Source organism: Ambystoma mexicanum, chromosome 3p, assembly GCF_040938575.1.
Source record: "Ambystoma mexicanum isolate Mex_15411 chromosome 3p, UKY_AmexF1_1, whole genome shotgun sequence".
NCBI lineage: Eukaryota > Metazoa > Chordata > Amphibia > Caudata > Ambystomatidae > Ambystoma > Ambystoma mexicanum.
Window position 1 is genome coordinate 801,877,127 of NC_090925.1, and position 17,707 is coordinate 801,894,833.

The 17,707-nt window shown below is 44.5% G+C and overlaps 1 protein-coding gene across 7 annotated transcripts in view; it reads right to left on the reverse strand.

The window, feature by feature from the left end:
• Positions 1–17,707, reverse strand: part of LOC138580901 (gastrula zinc finger protein XlCGF57.1-like) — a 314,301-nt gene that overhangs the window by 214,539 nt on the left and 82,055 nt on the right. For 4 of the 7 annotated variants that reach the window (XR_011304366.1, XR_011304369.1, XR_011304371.1 and 1 more), the window contains one exon: positions 2,806–2,897. The exons of 2 other annotated variants lie outside the window; for them this stretch is intronic. The gene's annotated coding sequence lies outside the window, so the exon portion shown is untranslated. Of the gene's footprint in view, positions 1–2,624; positions 2,701–2,805; positions 2,898–17,707 lie in introns of all 7 variants that reach the window. One more of the 7 variants, XR_011304370.1, reaches the window with a different exon arrangement.

Genomic DNA, 17,707 nt, shown 5'->3' on the forward strand with positions numbered 1-17,707 from the left:
CCAGATAACTATGCACTCCTTAAACCTAATGTATAACTTGTGTGCAAGTACAGAGAAAATCATGAGAGCCTGTGAAAAAAGGTGCGATCTATAAAAAAGAAAAAACTCTCTACAAATTCCAATGTGCGCTGTGGAATCTATCAGAACTGCACCCAGCAATCCCATGGAGTTCTAAAACAAAATAAACAGTACCACATAGATAAATCAGAAAAGCATCAAAGGGTCAGAAACACACTCCAAGGAACACAAGTCACCTTGCCCAGATTTAATACATCCGGTTATGTGCCTCGGTCTGATACCCATACAATTCACACTCCTAGTAAAAGTTGCAGTCAAGTACCTACTATCTTATGGATAGATTTAAATTCATATAAAAGGACATTAGGAACGATCACTTATCTGAATATATTGTCAGTAGACCACTCGGTCCGATCTAAATACCTGCAAGTTGTGCATTAAAGGAACATCACATCGTTTGGGTTTGAACAATGACACTGCTATAATAAGGACGAACATTTACTGTAAAATAATTCACATGGTGGCAACAAACTCAAATCTTGCATGTACAAAAATAAGCCAACTGGAACCAGAGCATGCTCACTGGCAAACATTCTTGCACAGTCCAGGACTCCGTCCTGGCTATGCTGCTTCTGAGGTCTCACCCTGTCTGCATCTCCTTCTAGGCCTCCACACCATGGTCCAGAGTAACTGGCGAGTAACAATTTAGTGTGCCACGAGCAACATGTTGCTCCCAAGCTACGCGTTGGGGATCACTGCAAGTACAGTATACAGTTGATCCCTCTTTTTATTTCCATTTTAACAATGGACGATCAACTAGCATATGGTACAGTACAATGGGGTATCATTCAGGGTCAAGGTGGATACAGAATATCCGATTACATTTCAAATGTTGGTAACACCAACTGTAAGCAGGCGAGGGGGTTACTTTTTGTCTCCATTTATTTATTGTATTGCAATGTCTTCACAGGCTGACGGTCTAAGGCAGGACATCTAAAACTCTACTGCTATCATGCCTGTGGAATGGAAATGTCAGCTGCCCATTGGGAGTCCTTAATGTGGGAGTTTTTTTATAGACCTTTAGCTTGAAGTAGGTGGTACAGACCTGTCCTTGTCTACAGTACCTTACAGAAAGGGACATCTACAGAGATACCTCCCAGGGCTTTTTAATAGTGCTGTGAACAAATTGGATTCTTGATGTCACGCTCAGCCAGTTTAATGATTCTCTGGCCTGAGAGAGGCGGTCTTATTTACCAAGGCTGCAAACTAAATGCATAGCATGATTTAGCACTTGTAATTCAGTGACAAGTCCTTAAGGAAGGCCAGCATAAAGAGCATTTGTGTAGTTTTTTCTGTAATTGTTGGTGGCAACAACCATCATAGCTCTATGATTCAGTCTGAGCAAAGGAAACACGGTTCTTAGTACTCAAAGTTCAGCAAAACAATAGTTAACCAACGCATTCACCTGTAGTTTCAAGGTCATAGTTATGCATAATGAACCCCAAATGTTACACTAGTTTTTAACTGTAGGTCACTCCCCAAAAAAAGTGAAGATCGAAACCATAGTTAAACATTTCTCTTTCCCACCAGAATGATCTCTGCTGAGTTACTTACCTGCTGAAGATGCTCATGCTGGGGACCACTTGCAGAAAAAATCTGCCTCTTCGTTATCAAACGTCAAGCCAACTTAATTGCACATATAGCAAATGGCAAAAAGCATGTTCAAAACTTTGATAGCCGAGGGTCAAATGGGCCCTGAAAACCTTAAAAGTGCTATTCCATAGATTTCTAACCTAGGTTTTCTGTCCAGTCTGACAGTAAATGTCTAGTGTCTGTTCTCAGCGAAGGCGGTGGGCAGGCAGCGAGGGCAAATGGATGCCTCACTCAGTCACATTTTAATTATTATAGTAATTGAATTAGATTGAACACTCAGTAATCATCTAAACACAAGCACAATATAGATTGTAGCATATTTCTTCACAGGTTTACATGGATGTCAAGAAATGAAAAAGCTGCCTGTGGCAAACAAAGACAACACTAAAAAAAGAGATGAAAGCAAAGATCCCAAAAATCTGTCTGCCGTCTGTTGAGTGTCCATTCGGCTCAATAATAGCAATACACAGTATATGTCCTCAAGAAAATAATAATTTGTGTTATGTGTCCCATGCGTTTGTAGGCATAGGGGTAGAATTCTTAACCATAAGAGTTGAATTCAAATGTTGACATAAGCACAATGTCATAATTGGGTGATTCTGGGCACATGACCTTATCTAAGACTCTTACCTCTGGTTCACACACAACTATTTAAATTACTGATTATGGAGAATGTTTATGATTATGGAGAATGTTGAACTAGGCTGGAGTCGGGGGAGATAAATTCAGCTCTGGCAAAAGACACTGCTGCTATACTATACAAATAAACCAAGTGTCCTTATGTGTCAGACACTCCCATCCTGTGCACACCATCAATATTGGCCAAGGTCAGTCAACAGTTAAAGTGAAGTAAATTGGGAGTTAGTAGAGGTATGTTAACAATATCAATGACAGAGATATTCTTACAATTATTTATTCAATACATAACAAATCATAAAAAGGGGGCTCCATACATTTTGGGATCAACCCTTCGTCAGGAGCCTAATTTGCAATTAGCGCTAAGGTGTCTCTTCAAACTTCATGAATCATCTATAAAGTAAAAGGATATAGCAGAAATCTATTACTCACAAATCTTGATTACTAATATCTTAAGAACAATTTGTGTGATGAGCTCATATTATGTTTTTTAATCACCTGGCAGAATTTGCAGTGAAGAGTATTCATCAATGTTGCAGTCTCAAACTCTCCAAGTTTGGGTCCTTAGTATTTTGTAATTGTCTCGCCACCTAATATGAGGAAGATATTTAAAAAAAAAGTTTTCTTGTGTTTAGAATCACAATATTTTATGAATAGCAAATCTTAATAGATCTAAATATTAATTAGTTAAGCATATCTCATGAACACCATTCCATGGGTGGTATAAATCGATCACTGAAGATCCCTTTTTTCAATAAGCAGGACCTGTTTATAGATATGCAAGAAATTCAATAGAAACTAGGTATAAATCGTTGGTTGTGTAGTTATAATTACTGTAAGCATGTCAACAGAAAAATAAAGCTCACCGCTAAAGGGCATGTGGAGTGAACTCAGGATTGTTGGCTACAAGTTCACTGTGTATAACCTGTAGGAGAAGCATATATGGTGGTTGTCTAGGAATCTAATATGGTATAGTACAGATAAGTTCATTAACTTGTATGGTAAAACCTAAACATGGAAATTATCTCACCTGTGAGATGTCGCTGGTGAGTGAAGACGTGCTAAAAAAGGACTCTAAGACAAAGTCAATCTGACAATGTAATGGATACGTTTCGAGTGCATATCTGTAAATAAAATGGGACACAATATTCTCAATATCTATAGAGAGGGATGAAATGGGTTCTCTTATTTTGAATTCTAGTTATAGATTGTTAAGCTTGAGCACATCACTACCTGAGATTTACCCCAATAGTGCCGACAAGCAATAGTGCCGGCAAGTAGTTCTTGCAGAAAACGATCTTTGGATCTAAAATGGCCATCATTTAAATGACGTGATTCACGTCAGGCGTTGTGACGTGACGCCACTGTAAAGATGTCATGGTTGTTAATGTGCCGATGTTCATATTGCCGTCTTCGTATACAGAGCCTTGATTGTGTATCTTCATGAATAGGTGATTGAAATGGACACATGTCCATGTGATCGTTTGAGATGCATAACAGAAAACTGTTTTAGTTGATTGAAGAGGAAATATAAATATGCAACAAATATACAATATTGATCTGAGCAAAGACAATCAAGATTGAAATATCTCGATATCCAGCGATGTTGATTTATTAGTTATATAATTAAGTACACATAATTATTGCTGAATTAACAAACTTAATGTTGAGAAAAAAGCTCATACAGTCATCCTCATTTCATTTGTACACATTACATCTTGTTGCCATTGTATGATAAGTACAGTGTGTTCCTCATACACATACCACAGTTTGTCATGGCCACAGGCCCCATAACACAAAAACCACACCATCTAGGATGGGGCAATGGGTCACATACTCACTTATGTCCCTTTGGGACCCATAAACACAGGGGCCCTGGCTGGACTCAGTCCTGGCGCCTTTGGCACCAGTCTCATATAGAGATGTGAGCAGGAACACTTTATTTCAGCGCAGGGAGTGCTTTTACTTTATTTCAGTGCAGGAGTGCTTTTATTTTACAAGACCTTTCCAGGAGCTGAAAGTCATTATTCCAGAGAACATCCTCATGTGCTGACTCATCGGGTGTGGCTCCCTATGCCTGGTCTTCATGTGCTGACTCATCAGGTGTGGCAGGGTGTGGCAGGCACGCTGAACCTGGTGGGCGTGGCTTCAGAAGCTCAGCTATATAAGCTGCTCCATCCTTAAGGCCGGTGCTTCGCGTTACTGTGCATTCACGTGGAACGTGACGCTCACCACCGCTTGGACCAGTTTACTTACCATTGAAACCAGGCGTTCTCCTGCATACTCACTTCCAGGAAACCGGTGCTTCATCGCTTCATCTGCAGACTCATCTCCTGACATCCAGTGATCTTGATCCCGATGCCGCAGTACCACACTCCGCATCCACAAACACAGACCCTGTGAAGAAGAAAGACAAGGTTAGAACATCCGTCCTAGGGCCGCGCCGCATTTGAATTCCTACGTGCCCCCTAGTTAACAACTTACCAGCTACTGTACCACTGCAACTTCGTTCCTCATTCCCTCCGGCTCCCGCCTCAAGCTCCGTGTCAAGACTACTGAGGGGTTGGGGTATCAATCCCCTCTCCCGAACCACAGAAGCCGAAATGATAGGCCCCTCTCAAATCAGGTTTGGTATAAATGTTTGCGTTCTTCACCTAATCCAACAAACCTGAGATTAATGGCAATGGATGCCTGTTCTTTACTGTCACCTTGTTTAGAGCACGGTAATCAATGCAAGTTCTGAGTGTCCCTTCTTTCTTTGGGACAAAAAATAACGGAGAGGAAACTGGAGAAGTAGAATGTCTAATAAAACCTTTCCTCAACATATCATACAAATACTCTCTCAGATGTTGATTCTCTGTCTTGGTCAACGCATAGATTCTACTACAAGGCAATTTAGCCCCTGGTTCCAACTCAATAACACAATCATATGGCCGGTGAGGAGGCAGCCTTTCTGCCCCTCCTTTATCAAAAACACTAACAAAATCTTGATACTGGTCTGGAACACTCGGTCCTATGGCTCCAACTATTTGACATACCGGAGTTTGATCCGCTAGAAGCGGGACCCAATTCTTCTTCCATGTGACCCTTACACTCAGAGCCTTCAAAACACACCTCATGTGTCACCCAATCAATCCTAGGGTTGTGCTGAATTAGCCATGGCATACCCAAAATAAATCCGAATTGCGGGGGGACTATCAAATCTAACACAATTTCTTCCATATGCTCTGACTCACATCTCATCCTTATAGGCTGAGTTTACTGACAAATAGGTCCAGAAATGAAGGGAGACCCATCTACCGACTGCACCCCTTCCATCTGAGCTTTCTTTCTCAAAGGTAACTCCAATTTTTTAGCCAAACTGATATCAATGAAATTTCCTGTAGCCCCAGAGTCCACCATAGCTGAAACCACTTGCTTAGTACAAGCAAAAAATAATGTCACCAAGATATACAAGTTGGAATTACCCTTTCTTGCGGTATTTGCCACCCAAGCGGGGAACCTACTTTCCACTGGGCCTGACACCTGAGTTCCCCCCTAAGGCCAGCCCACACCTTTTCCCGTCTCACCTTTGTTCCTGTCTCCACCTGCTACCTTCTTCGGGGTGTTTGGACAGGTTCAAATGTAATGTCCGGGTTGCCCACAGTACAAACATAAATTGTTAGCTTTTCTTTGCTCCTTCTCGGCCGTCGTCAAGGGACCTCTCGTCCCCCTGATTTGCATCAGCTCTCCCTCTCCACACCTACTTCCCTTGTCCTTATCCAATCTCACAAAAGGTACCACCTCTGGTCTTTTCCTGTCCCCTCTACGTTCATTCATCCGATGGTCCTACCTTAATGCTAAATCAATCATGGCTGTGCAAGTGCTGGGTTGTGGTTCTACCTGAGCCATCTCATCCTTCAACTCCTCTCTTAATCCTTGATAAAACAGCACAGTCTGTTTATTTTCTGCCCAATCTGTTTCAATAATTAATCTATTATTTTGTGTGTGTCACATAGGAAACCAAAGTCCCGAGTACCTTTCTTTAAGGCCAATAGTTCCTTATCCTGGGCTAAAGAAACATCTCTGCGGTCGAATAATCTGCCAGATTCCGCAAAAAAATTATCCCAATGGTACAAAAGTGGATCATCCTTCTGCACCAAAGGCATAGCCCAAGCTACAGCATCTCCTGTCAAATATGAAATGACAAATGCGGTCCTCGCCTGAATAGTGTTAAACTCTGTAGGTTTACATAGAAAATGCAATCTACATTGTGTCAAAAACATCATGAACTTCCTAGGGTCACCTGAAAACCTTTCAGGTGCAGCCAATGGAACACTACTAGACGGTTGGACAATCACCGTGGGTGCTGGAACCTTCGGGATTCCAGTAGAAGTTCTGGCTTCCTCCAATGGTGTCTTTCGAGCTACCAGCCCCTGCACCTGAGTTTTTAACGTACCCGATTCCTGTCTAACCTGTACTAACTCCAACGGAATCTCCTGTAACACTTTTACCACATCTGCTAACGAGGGAGGGTTTTCCATTTTGGCCTGGGTGGTTCAATATCCCCAATGGGGGGCAGATAATTCTGTCAAGACTACTGAGGGGTTGGGGTATCAATCCCCTCTCCCGAACCACAGAAGCCGAAATGATTGACCCTCCCACCGTGGTTGGCACAGGCACCTGAATTGTATTTACACAGGTAACCATGTGGCAGCCAATGGGGGGAAGATGGAGTTAGGGAAAGGGGATAGAAAGACAAAGGTAAGGAAGGGAAGAAAACATACATATATCTACCTACACAACGTTACCACATGAGCAACATAACAGTTGACCTGCTCTCCTATACACAAGGCTAAGCCTTATTCCTGACCTCCTGTAGACCTAAATGCCCTAGTATGCTCTATTAGTTCACATAAAGAACACATGCCACATGTAGGTTAATTTCTGGCACATAACATATACAAAACATTAGCATTGGACTGAAACACGAATTGCAAGCGTGATGGCACAAAACAAAGGGGATATTCCCTTAGATGAGAAAACAAACACACATGGCCTCCTGGGCAAGCGTAAGCAACACATAGCAAAACATAAAGTGGGTGCAAGCCAACTCTCCTTGACTGATTGTGCACCTTCTGTTCATAATGAAACTATGGCCCAGTTCAGTAACTCAGAACACTCCCATACAGGAAGGGAAAAATGAAGGCAAGAGAGTCTGTGTGTTTCCATGTCTCCCATGCACTTACTATCAAACATTGTAAAACATAAAATAATGCCACTTATCTCATTGTCCGGAGGCCTCAGGGGACACTCCGGACTTGTGAAAATGATGCAGGAGATCAAACAGTCTGACGGTCTCACTGCCGCGGTCCGGGGAATCAGGAGCTGCGACGCACGCCAGCCAAATGCAACGAGGCACCCGGCAACATAACCCTGCTAAAGCAGCTGCCCATGCTCACCGTCGGCGGCTCGGGAAAATCCCGCAGACACGCGGGTTCAGTAGAATGAGCTCCGCCTCAATACTCCCGTCAGCAGTCCTCCGCCGGCTCCCTCCTAACGCTGCAAACGCTGCCGCCGCCCGTGCCGTCCGTACATTAATTATCTGCATCAGGTGTCGGGCGGTTGGCAGTTAAGAAGGCTCTTGATCGTGCACCTGATTAGACGCGCGAACACTTCCTCGAACTACATGATGACCACTGCCTGCTGGGAAGTGTAGTTCACGCCCTGATTCTCCCTCTCCGTGTGCCTAAACCTAGAATCCTGACACTCTGCAGCTTCTGCCAGGCCGGCCACATCACCTGCAAGGGAAGAAAGCAAAAGAGTAAACATCAAAAGTAGAACAGACAGCAATAAAAGACAACAAACTTTACAATACAACAAAAACAGATGAGGAAAGACAAAGGCAAACCGGAACGCTTACCTGAAGTATATTGGCTTAGTCGCAGCAGGACTGGACTACCACGTGCAAGGGACCAGTGAAGGAACTTGGTCCAGATCATACAAGCGCCCCTGCCAGAAGCAGCAGGGCAGAGTGCTCGCCAAAACTAATCAACAGGTGAGCTTTCCAGGGACAGCGCATCCCATGGGTACCGCAGTTTGGGAGAAGGGGATCAGGCGCACAAGCTGGCATACTCAAGCCCCCTATTCTCCATGCAGGAGCCATCCAGAGCAGCATCACCTATTACCACCAGTCACCACATAAGCGCAGAGGGCAAAGTCAGACCCGAGCAACCTCACCCCCGGCAGGGCTGCAACCGTGCCCCAATGCCTCCGCAGAGACCAGGTGAGCGTAACAGAATACAAAGCCTCTTCGAATCTCTGCCTGGGCGCTATGGAAACTTCTGAAATGGACCAGTTGGCCCGATTACTGGGAGAGTTACGGGCTGAAGTTCATGCCTCAAGACAGGAAACCAGTGCCCTAAGGAGGGATCTAATTGTGAACCACGAGCGGACAGATGAACTGGCAAGGCAAATGCTCCAGGCACAGGCAGACCAGGTCCCACTGCTGGGGTATGCCCCTCCTGCCGCACCGCCAAAGACCACGCCAGTACAGGTGGTTCTTCCAGGGGAGGTTCCCCTGGTCCCACCAGAATGCTTCAAGGCGATCTGAATAAGTAGACCATCTTTATGAATCAATGTCGCCTACATTTCTTGTGCAGACCTGGGGCATTCCCCAACAATCAAGCGACAGTGGCATTTGTACTCTCATATTTGGGAGGTAGAGCAGCGGACAGGTCAATACCGTTGGTAAACCAAGATGATCCTTTGCTTTGAGACTTCAGAGATTTCCAGCATGAAATGGAGAAACTATTTGCACGGCATACTCAAGGGGGGCTCTGGACAATGAACTGTTATCACTACGACAGGGTAATCAAGACTTACTAACATATATCACTTCCTTCAATCGTCTGATAGCACAAACTAACTGGCCAGAGGAGAAAAGAGCTACGCTCATTTACCGAGGCTTGCGAGGGGAACTTAAGGACGTATTAGCCCAAGTAGTAAATCCTCCGGAGAGATGTGCTGAATACATCGACCTGACAGTGCAGCTCGATCACAGATTGCAGGATTGGAAGATGGATAGGGCCAAAGAGGAGGTGCAGTCGGTCTACGCGCGACCCGGTTAGAATCAAACCAAATCACACGATCAGTCCGAGCCAATGCAAATCGGAGGCTTGCAGAGCCCACTCACCAAGGTAGAAAGGGAAAAAAGGAGACAGCAGCAGCTTTGTTTGTACTGTGGTAAGGCAGGTCACTATCTCCGAGAATGCCCAGTGAAACCACCCAGGAAAGCAGTTGGAGCAACTGACAAGGGTGAAGAAGAAGAACAGGACTCGGGAAACTCCAACACCCGGCAAGCGTAGGAGTCCACTTGTGGAACGGTGAAAAGGAACTGATACAGACCTCACATCTAGTCATCCCCGTGCTCCTGGTAAACCACAAGCAACTGTCGAAAATACATGCCTTGGAGGCATACATTGACAGTGGGGCTGTGGAAAATTACATGAACCAGGATCTAGCTACCCAAATAGGCCTTCCTGTCCGACAGAAGCAGGGTTCGGAAAACATTACAGCAGTTGATGGATCTCAGCTATCATCCGGCCCAGTGACACATTACACCGAGATGGTCACGCGTCTGTGTCAGGACTGTCACCAAGAGGACATCACCTTCGATCTCATCGACACTCCTCAGTTCCACATTATATTGGGAATGCCCTGGCTGGAGACCCACAATCCCAGGACTGACTGGCGTAAACGAGTTCTGGCCTTTCCCCAAGACTTTGTCGATACCTGTTATAGCAAGGGATTCTCATTAAAAGGTCTTACCAACCCAGGTTCGTCGAAGAAAGAAACCATACTGGCCCTCACCAGTTCACTACCACCTGAATACCTGGAATACCAAGATATCTTTCTAAAAGAGCAAGCAAACACCCTACCTCCGCACAGACCGTATGACTGCCAAATTGATCTGGTACCTGGAGCTCAAGTTCCCTGCAGCCGGATTTACGCCCTAACAGAAAAGGAAAACCAGCATCTAAAAACCTACCTCGATCAGTATCAGGCAAATGGCTTAATTCGTCCGTCCAAGTCCCCTGCATTCGCGCCCCTCTTTTTTGTGCCTAAAAAGGAGAGAGATCCGAGAACTTGCATTGACTACAGAGCACTTAAGCAGATCACAGTAAAAAAACGGTACCCGTTACCACTTATCCCAAGCTCTTGGATCAAGTAAAAAATGCTCAGACATATACAAAACTAAACTTATGAGGGGCCTACCATCTAGTAAGAATCAAAAAAGGAGACGAGTGGAAGACGGCCTTTCGCACAAAATATGGCCTTTATGAATATCAGGTTATGCCCTTTGGACTATGTAATGCCCCGGCGGCGTTCCAATTTTTCATGAATGACATGCTCCGCAAACTGTTGGACGTCTGCGCTCTTGTCTATATTGATGACATTCTTATCTATTCGACCACCAAGGAGGACCATGTCAACCATATCCGGGCAGTTTTGGAGAAACTGCGGCAACACCGGCTATATGCCAAATTGGAGAAATGCTTCTTTCATGTGACAGAGGTAGAATTCCTCAGCTTTATTCTCACACCACAGGGCGTGCGCATGGACACGCGCAATGTAGACGCTATCCTTAACTGGCCCTCACCGACATCCATAAAGGGAGTACAGCGTGTACTCGGGTTTGCCAACTTTTATCGCTGGTTCATTCCCAGGTTCTCCCAGAGCGTCCCACCAATCACCTCTTTACTATGGAAAAATAAACAATTTAATTGGTCCACAGAGGCAGAGAAAGCCTTCCAGGAGCTAAAACAAGCCTTTACCACAGCACCAATTCTACAGCATCCTCGACCAGAACTACCATACATGGTCGAAACTGATGCTTCCAACATAGCAATGGGAGCAGTCCTGTCACAACGAGACCCCAAACAGGTCAGTTGCATCTTGTTCCATACTGATCTCGCAAGTTTTCAGCCCCTCAATTGAATTATGCAATCCCTGATAAAGAACTCCTAGCAATTAAGGCAGCGTTCAAAGCCTGGAGACATTATCTTCTTGGAGCTAGACATACAGTCACCGTCGTCACGGATCATCGCAATCTACAAAATCTGAATACTGCTAAAGTGCAATCATCACGCCAACTCCGCTGGGCTCTCTTCTTTGCGGAATACAACTTTGTCATCACCTATAGACCCAGAGTACGCAATGGAAAAGCGGATGCCTTGTCTCGCATGAGTGAGGGAGAAGAGGCATTCACTACACCAGACCCCGTGGCCATCATCCCTGAAGGACGAATCCAAGGCATGATTGCCGCAACCACCACTCTGGAGAACTTAAAGTCTGACCTGCAACACTTGATGAGTCCACCAGCGCAGCAAAAATGGCTATGGAAGGAAGACCAGTATACGATCGTGGTCAACCTACCATACTACCAAGGACGATTGTACATCCCGGATAAGAAATTACAGAATCAAATCATCGCAAACTATCACGATTCATTAGTAGAAGGGCATCCGGGAATAGCCAAAACCCAAGCTAAAATAAAGAAAAAATACTGGTGGCCAACTTGGCGAAAGGACATTGTCCAGTTCATCGCAACCTGTGGCACCTGTGCACAACACAGGTCCCAAAAACAAAGTCCTGCAGGTCTGCTAAGTCCTTTAGAAGTACCCCCAGCACCTTGGCATACGCTATCAATGGATTTTATTACAGACCTTCACTCCTGTAATGGATACAATACCATCTTAGTCGTTGTAGATCTGTTTTCCAAAATGGGCCACTTGATTCCCCTGAAAGGTCTCCCAACTGCTTCTACTCTGGCTACTGTGTTTTTGGAACAGATCGTCCGGCTACACAGGTTCCCATCAATATTGATATCAGAAGGAGGCACTCAGTTTGTCTCTGCATTCTGGAAAAGGTGCTGTAAAATTGCCAAAATCGACACCCCCAAACCGACGGCCAGACTGAACAGACTAACCAGACCCTCGAGTAATACATAAGGTGTATGCTGCAACAAACCAAGGATACCTGGAAGGACATACTTTGTTTAGCAGAATACGCATATAACAACTCCATTCACACCAGTACGGGACAAAGCCCATTCTACATAGTGTACATCGACATCCACGGAAATCCGTTTTCGACCCACTCGAATCATTAGAAATGCCTGCTGTAACGACCTTACACAAAACCATCACCCAGGTTTTTAAGGAAGCAGCAGAGCATCTTGCCAGAGCCAAAGAGAAACAGAAACAGTTTGCGGATCGACACCGAAGAGAAGCTCCCAACTACCAAGTCGGAGACAAGGTTTGGTTAGCATCCAAAAACATCCCCCTGAAAGGACCACGGGCATTCCGTCCCAGATATCTGGGACCCTACACTATCAAGGCTGTGATCAACCCTGCGGCCATGAAATTAGAATTACTGGCCCACATGCGGATCCACCCAGTGTTTCATGTCTCCCTCCTAAAACCATTGAGACCAGGTATGCGGATTGCTACTCCACTGGATCCCGAAATAGTTGAAGGAGAACCAGAATAAAGTTAAAAGGATCCTAGACTCTAAGATTGTCCGGTCCAAGATATACTACCTTATAGACTGGAAAGGTTATAGACCCCAAGATTGGACCTTGGAACCCAGTGAGCATGTCAACGCTCCATTATTAATCCGGCAGTTCCACCACAGTAACCTCACTACACCAGGGCCAGGGGGGAAACCACCCATGAGAGGGGCGTTGAGGGGGACTGCTGTCATGGCCACAGGCCCCAGAACACAAAAAACACACCATCTAGTGATGGGGCAATGGGTCACTTGACTCACTTATGTCCCTTTGGTACCCATAAACACAGGGGTCCTGGTTGGACTCAGTCCTGGCGCCAGGCTCATATAGAGATGTGAGCAGGAACACTGTATTTCAGTGCATGAGTGCTTTTATCAGGTGTGGCAAGCTCAGCTATATAAGCTGCTCCATCCTTAAGGCCGGTGCTTCGCGTTACTGTGCACTCGCGTGCAACGTGACACCCACCACCGCTTGGACCAGTTTACTTACCTTTGAAACCAGGCATTCTCTTGCATACTCACCTCCAGGAAACCAGTGCTTCATCGCTTCATCTGCAGACTCATCTCCTGACATCCAGTGATCTTGATCCCGACGCCGCAGCACCGCACTCCGCATCCACAAACTCAGACCCTGTGAAGAAGAAGAAAGACAAGATTAGAACATCCGTCCCAGGGCTGCGCCGCATTTGAACCCTGCGCTCCCCCCTAGTTAACAATTTACCAGCTACTGTACCGCTGCAGCTTCGTTCCTCATTCCCTCCAGCTGCTGCCTCGAGCTCCGCAGCTTCTGCCGGGCCGGCAACATCACCTGCAAGGGAAGAAAGCAAAAGAGAAAACATCAAAAGTGGAACGAACAGCAATACAAGACAACAAACTTTACAATACAACAAAAACAGACAAGGAAAGACAACTGCAAACCGGAACGCTTACCTGAAGTATAGTGGCTTGGTCGCAGCAGGACTGGATTAACACGTGCAAGGACTAGGGAAGGAACTCGGTCCAGATTATACAAGCGCCCCTGCCAGAAGCAGCAGGACAGAGTGCTTGCCAAATCAAATCAACAGGTGAGCTTTCCAGGGACAGCGCATCCGATGGGTACCAAGGTTTGGGAGAAGGGGTCTGGAAGGGGATCAGGCGCACAAACTAGCATACTCACGCCCCCTATTCTCCACGCAGGAGCAGTCCCAAGCAGCATCACCAATTACCATCAGTCACCACATAAGTGCAGATGGCGAAGTCGGACCCGAGCGACCCCACCCCCGGGAGGGCTGCAATCGTGCCCCAACACCTCCGCAGAGACCAGGTGAGCGTAACAAGTGTAATATGTTAATAGACCGTACTTAAACAGAATATCTGTGTCGGTTGCTAATAATCGGTTCAATCTATCTCACATGGAAAATGTAAATTCTACATAACTTCATGCCGTAGGTACAGTTTCTTATTGATTGACCAAATGTCATGAAGCATGTTGACAGATTAATAATAAAGTTCACAAGATAATCATTTCTGACAACTGTAGCGAATTATTGTTGTTTACACATCACGATTTGTCACTGTAAAGTTCAGAAGTTGATGAAAGGATGTATGATTGAGTTTATTCCTCCTGTCTATAAGCACATTCTGTGAAGTCCCTTAATTGTCTTTGGACCACAATGATCTGGTGGACAGGGTGAAGTTCCTGATGGTTCAGGTTTTGAAGAAATCTGGCCTGGAATCAGATAACAATCTTTTGATGTAAATAATCAGGTGCTAAGTATCCTAGTCTAACTAGTTTAGTCAAATATTTCAAAGGAAAGGTACTATGGAGAATTCTTCATTTATCTTTGTGGGATCTACTGAACCCAATTTATGGATACAAAACATCTGTCTTTTAAGTAACAATTCACCTTGATTCCCTCCTCTTGTAGGAGTTTTAACCACTTACAGTATTACGTATCTGAGTTGGGCTATAGTGTGTCTCTTAGTTAGAAATGTCTTGCAACCAGGGATTTAGGGTTGTTGGTCCGTATGTTCGATTTGTGCTCAGTTAGTCTCCTTGATTTTACTGGTTGTTTTGCCTACATAGAATTGCCCACATAGGGAGATCAGACCGTAGATGACGTGTTTAGAGTCACAGGTGGCAAAGTGTCTAAAGCCAATTATTGTTTGTTATTACAGTGGCTGCAGTGTATGTAGGCAGTGTGTTTAGGTTTCTATATGGTTGTTTGGATGGATTTAACCTTTCTGCCTTAACCAGATAGTCTCTTGTATTGTGCCCTCTGTTGTATACCATTGGTGGTTTGGGGAATAATTTGGTCAGTTGTGTGTCTAATCTCGTGATTTTCCACTTATTTTTCAGAATTCAGTTAATTTGGGCACTCTGTCTCGAAAAATTCATACAGTGTTTGAGTTAAGTTCCCTCTTTTTTCATCTTGGATTCCAGTCGGGTTTTCCTGGTGAGTTCATTGCTTCTAGTCCTGGCCTTCTCTAGTACTGAGTGTGGATATACTCTTGATTGAAACATTTGCTTAAGTGTTTTGGATGCTTCCTCATGGATAGTGTCATGGGACATGATCCTTCTGATTCCCCTTTATTGACTAAGCAGTAAGTTGTCTTTGCGATGTTTTGGGTGGAAGCTGGCATAGTGTAGTGTGTTGTCGATATCTGTCAGTTTGTGATAGATAGATGTTACCAGTGTCTTGTCCTTTTGGGTAACTTCAACATCCAAGAAGTGTATGTTACAAACTTCTCTAATTCTGCGCCCAGGCCTTTCCAGATTACAAACATATTGTTGTTAAATCTTTTCCATACAGCCATTTCTTGCAGATCTATAGACAGGTTCTGCTTATTGACAAAGGGATCTTCAGTGATCAATTTATACCATGCACGGAATGGTGTTCATTCCATGTATTTTGAGGTATGCTTAACTGGTTAATTTAAGAATATTTAGATCTATCGAGATTGGCTATTCATAGAATATTGTGAATGGTTCTAAACACAAGGAAACATTTTTTTAATATCTTCCTCATATTAGGTGGTGAGACAATGTATTTATTTTATTTTTATTTATTAGGTCTTTATAGTATGACTATACTGCAAATGGTGTTTCAAGGTGCTACATAATACTAATGACCCCCACTTGTAGACTTTGAGACCACAACATTGATGAATATTTCTCACCTTGAAGTCAGCCAGGTGATTAAAAATGGAATATGAGTACATCACACAAATTGTTACTGAGCTATAAGTAATCAAGAGTTGTTAGTAACGGATGTCTGCTATATTACCGATGATTCATTAAGTTTTAAGAGACACGTTAACGCTAAGTGCACATTTTGCCCCTGATGAAGGGTTGATCCCGAAATGCGTAGAGCTCACTTTTTTATGATTCTTTATGTATTGAATAAATAATTGAAAGAATATCTCTGTCATTGACATTGTTAATATACCTATACTAACTTGCAATTTACATCAATTAAACTATTGACTGACCTTCGTCAGTGTTGATGGTGTACAGGGGATGGGAGTGTCCAAATCGGCTTACCTCGCAGTGCTGCAGTCCAGCCCACTTAACTGTCAGAATTGGTAGTTCATATGCTAGGGACCTTATAAGTAGTGCTATATATAAGTCTATTGTGCCTTAAGGATTGTAGTAGTAATTTAGCTTGCAACGTTGTGTTATACTGAAGAGACAAGTCTCCTTAATATTTTTAATTATTTTTGCAGTGACCTCCCTGTAGCAGGCTGTCAGCCAGTTGATGATTCCAGCAAGCCACACCTCATAAATTAGCAAGCTGATACCAAGAAGGGGGCATTGCATGAAGCTGCCTACACATTCAGAAATCGTAAGTGCTCTCAAACGTGTTCATCTGCTATGGTTCAACCACCTAGCTCGCCCACCACAAAGTAGGGAGGTACCCTGCATCTTCTGCATCACTATAATTAGAGGCACCACTGATGCCGCATGGCACCCTTCCTCATTTCTCTGAATTTTCCACTGAGAGTGGATTGGTCAATCCCCAGTTGCTTAGGGTCTGTGGTTCCCATCCACAACATACTCCATGCTTTTCAAAAACCTAGGACAGACAAAACGCATTCCATGGCCTGTTTCAAGCAACACTCTGTTGTTGCCTATGGGCTTTACATCTGGTTCCTGGCACCCTCAGAGAGAGGAGTCATTCCTCCCTAAATTCAGGTAAATAATGACCTTTTCAACCATGTGCAGTTTGTTTAAAGATCTGATTGGAGAAATGGACCCACCATCAACCCCAAAGCCTGCATCCCATCCTAATCTACAGGGTGTAACTTTAGGGAACTCTTAGCCACATCGCCTGTACCAGCACCTCCTTCCCCACCCCCACCACAACTGCACCAAGTCCCTCACCACCATTCTCCTCAGTGGAGGCCCCTCTACTTACAGAACACCGGGTGCAGGTATTGGCTAATCAAGCACCATCAGATCCTACCACCTCCGAAGTAACACTTCCCGGCGATGAGCCTACCGAGGAGAAACACCTCCCTTATACAGCCAGGGCTTTATATGAGCATATGGCAGAAGAAATGCTGTTTCCTGAACTGCAAACATGGGAACCTAAGACAGCAGAAACTGGCATGCTTGCAGTAGTGTTATTGGAAAAGCAAGGCAAATCAGGAACACTCTTGCAAGCAAACATACTTAAAGAGACTAAAAATGTAAGGGAATGCCCACACTCAACAATGGCAACACACAGGAGGCAGGACAATAGGTTCAGGACATCAGAGTTTGAAAAGCTCTGCTTGGACTGTCATACACAAGCCCAGGTCTGTGGTAGTGACTGCAGTATTTGAACAAAGTAGAGGGGACGTTGGTGGTGTCTATAACTGCTGCCAC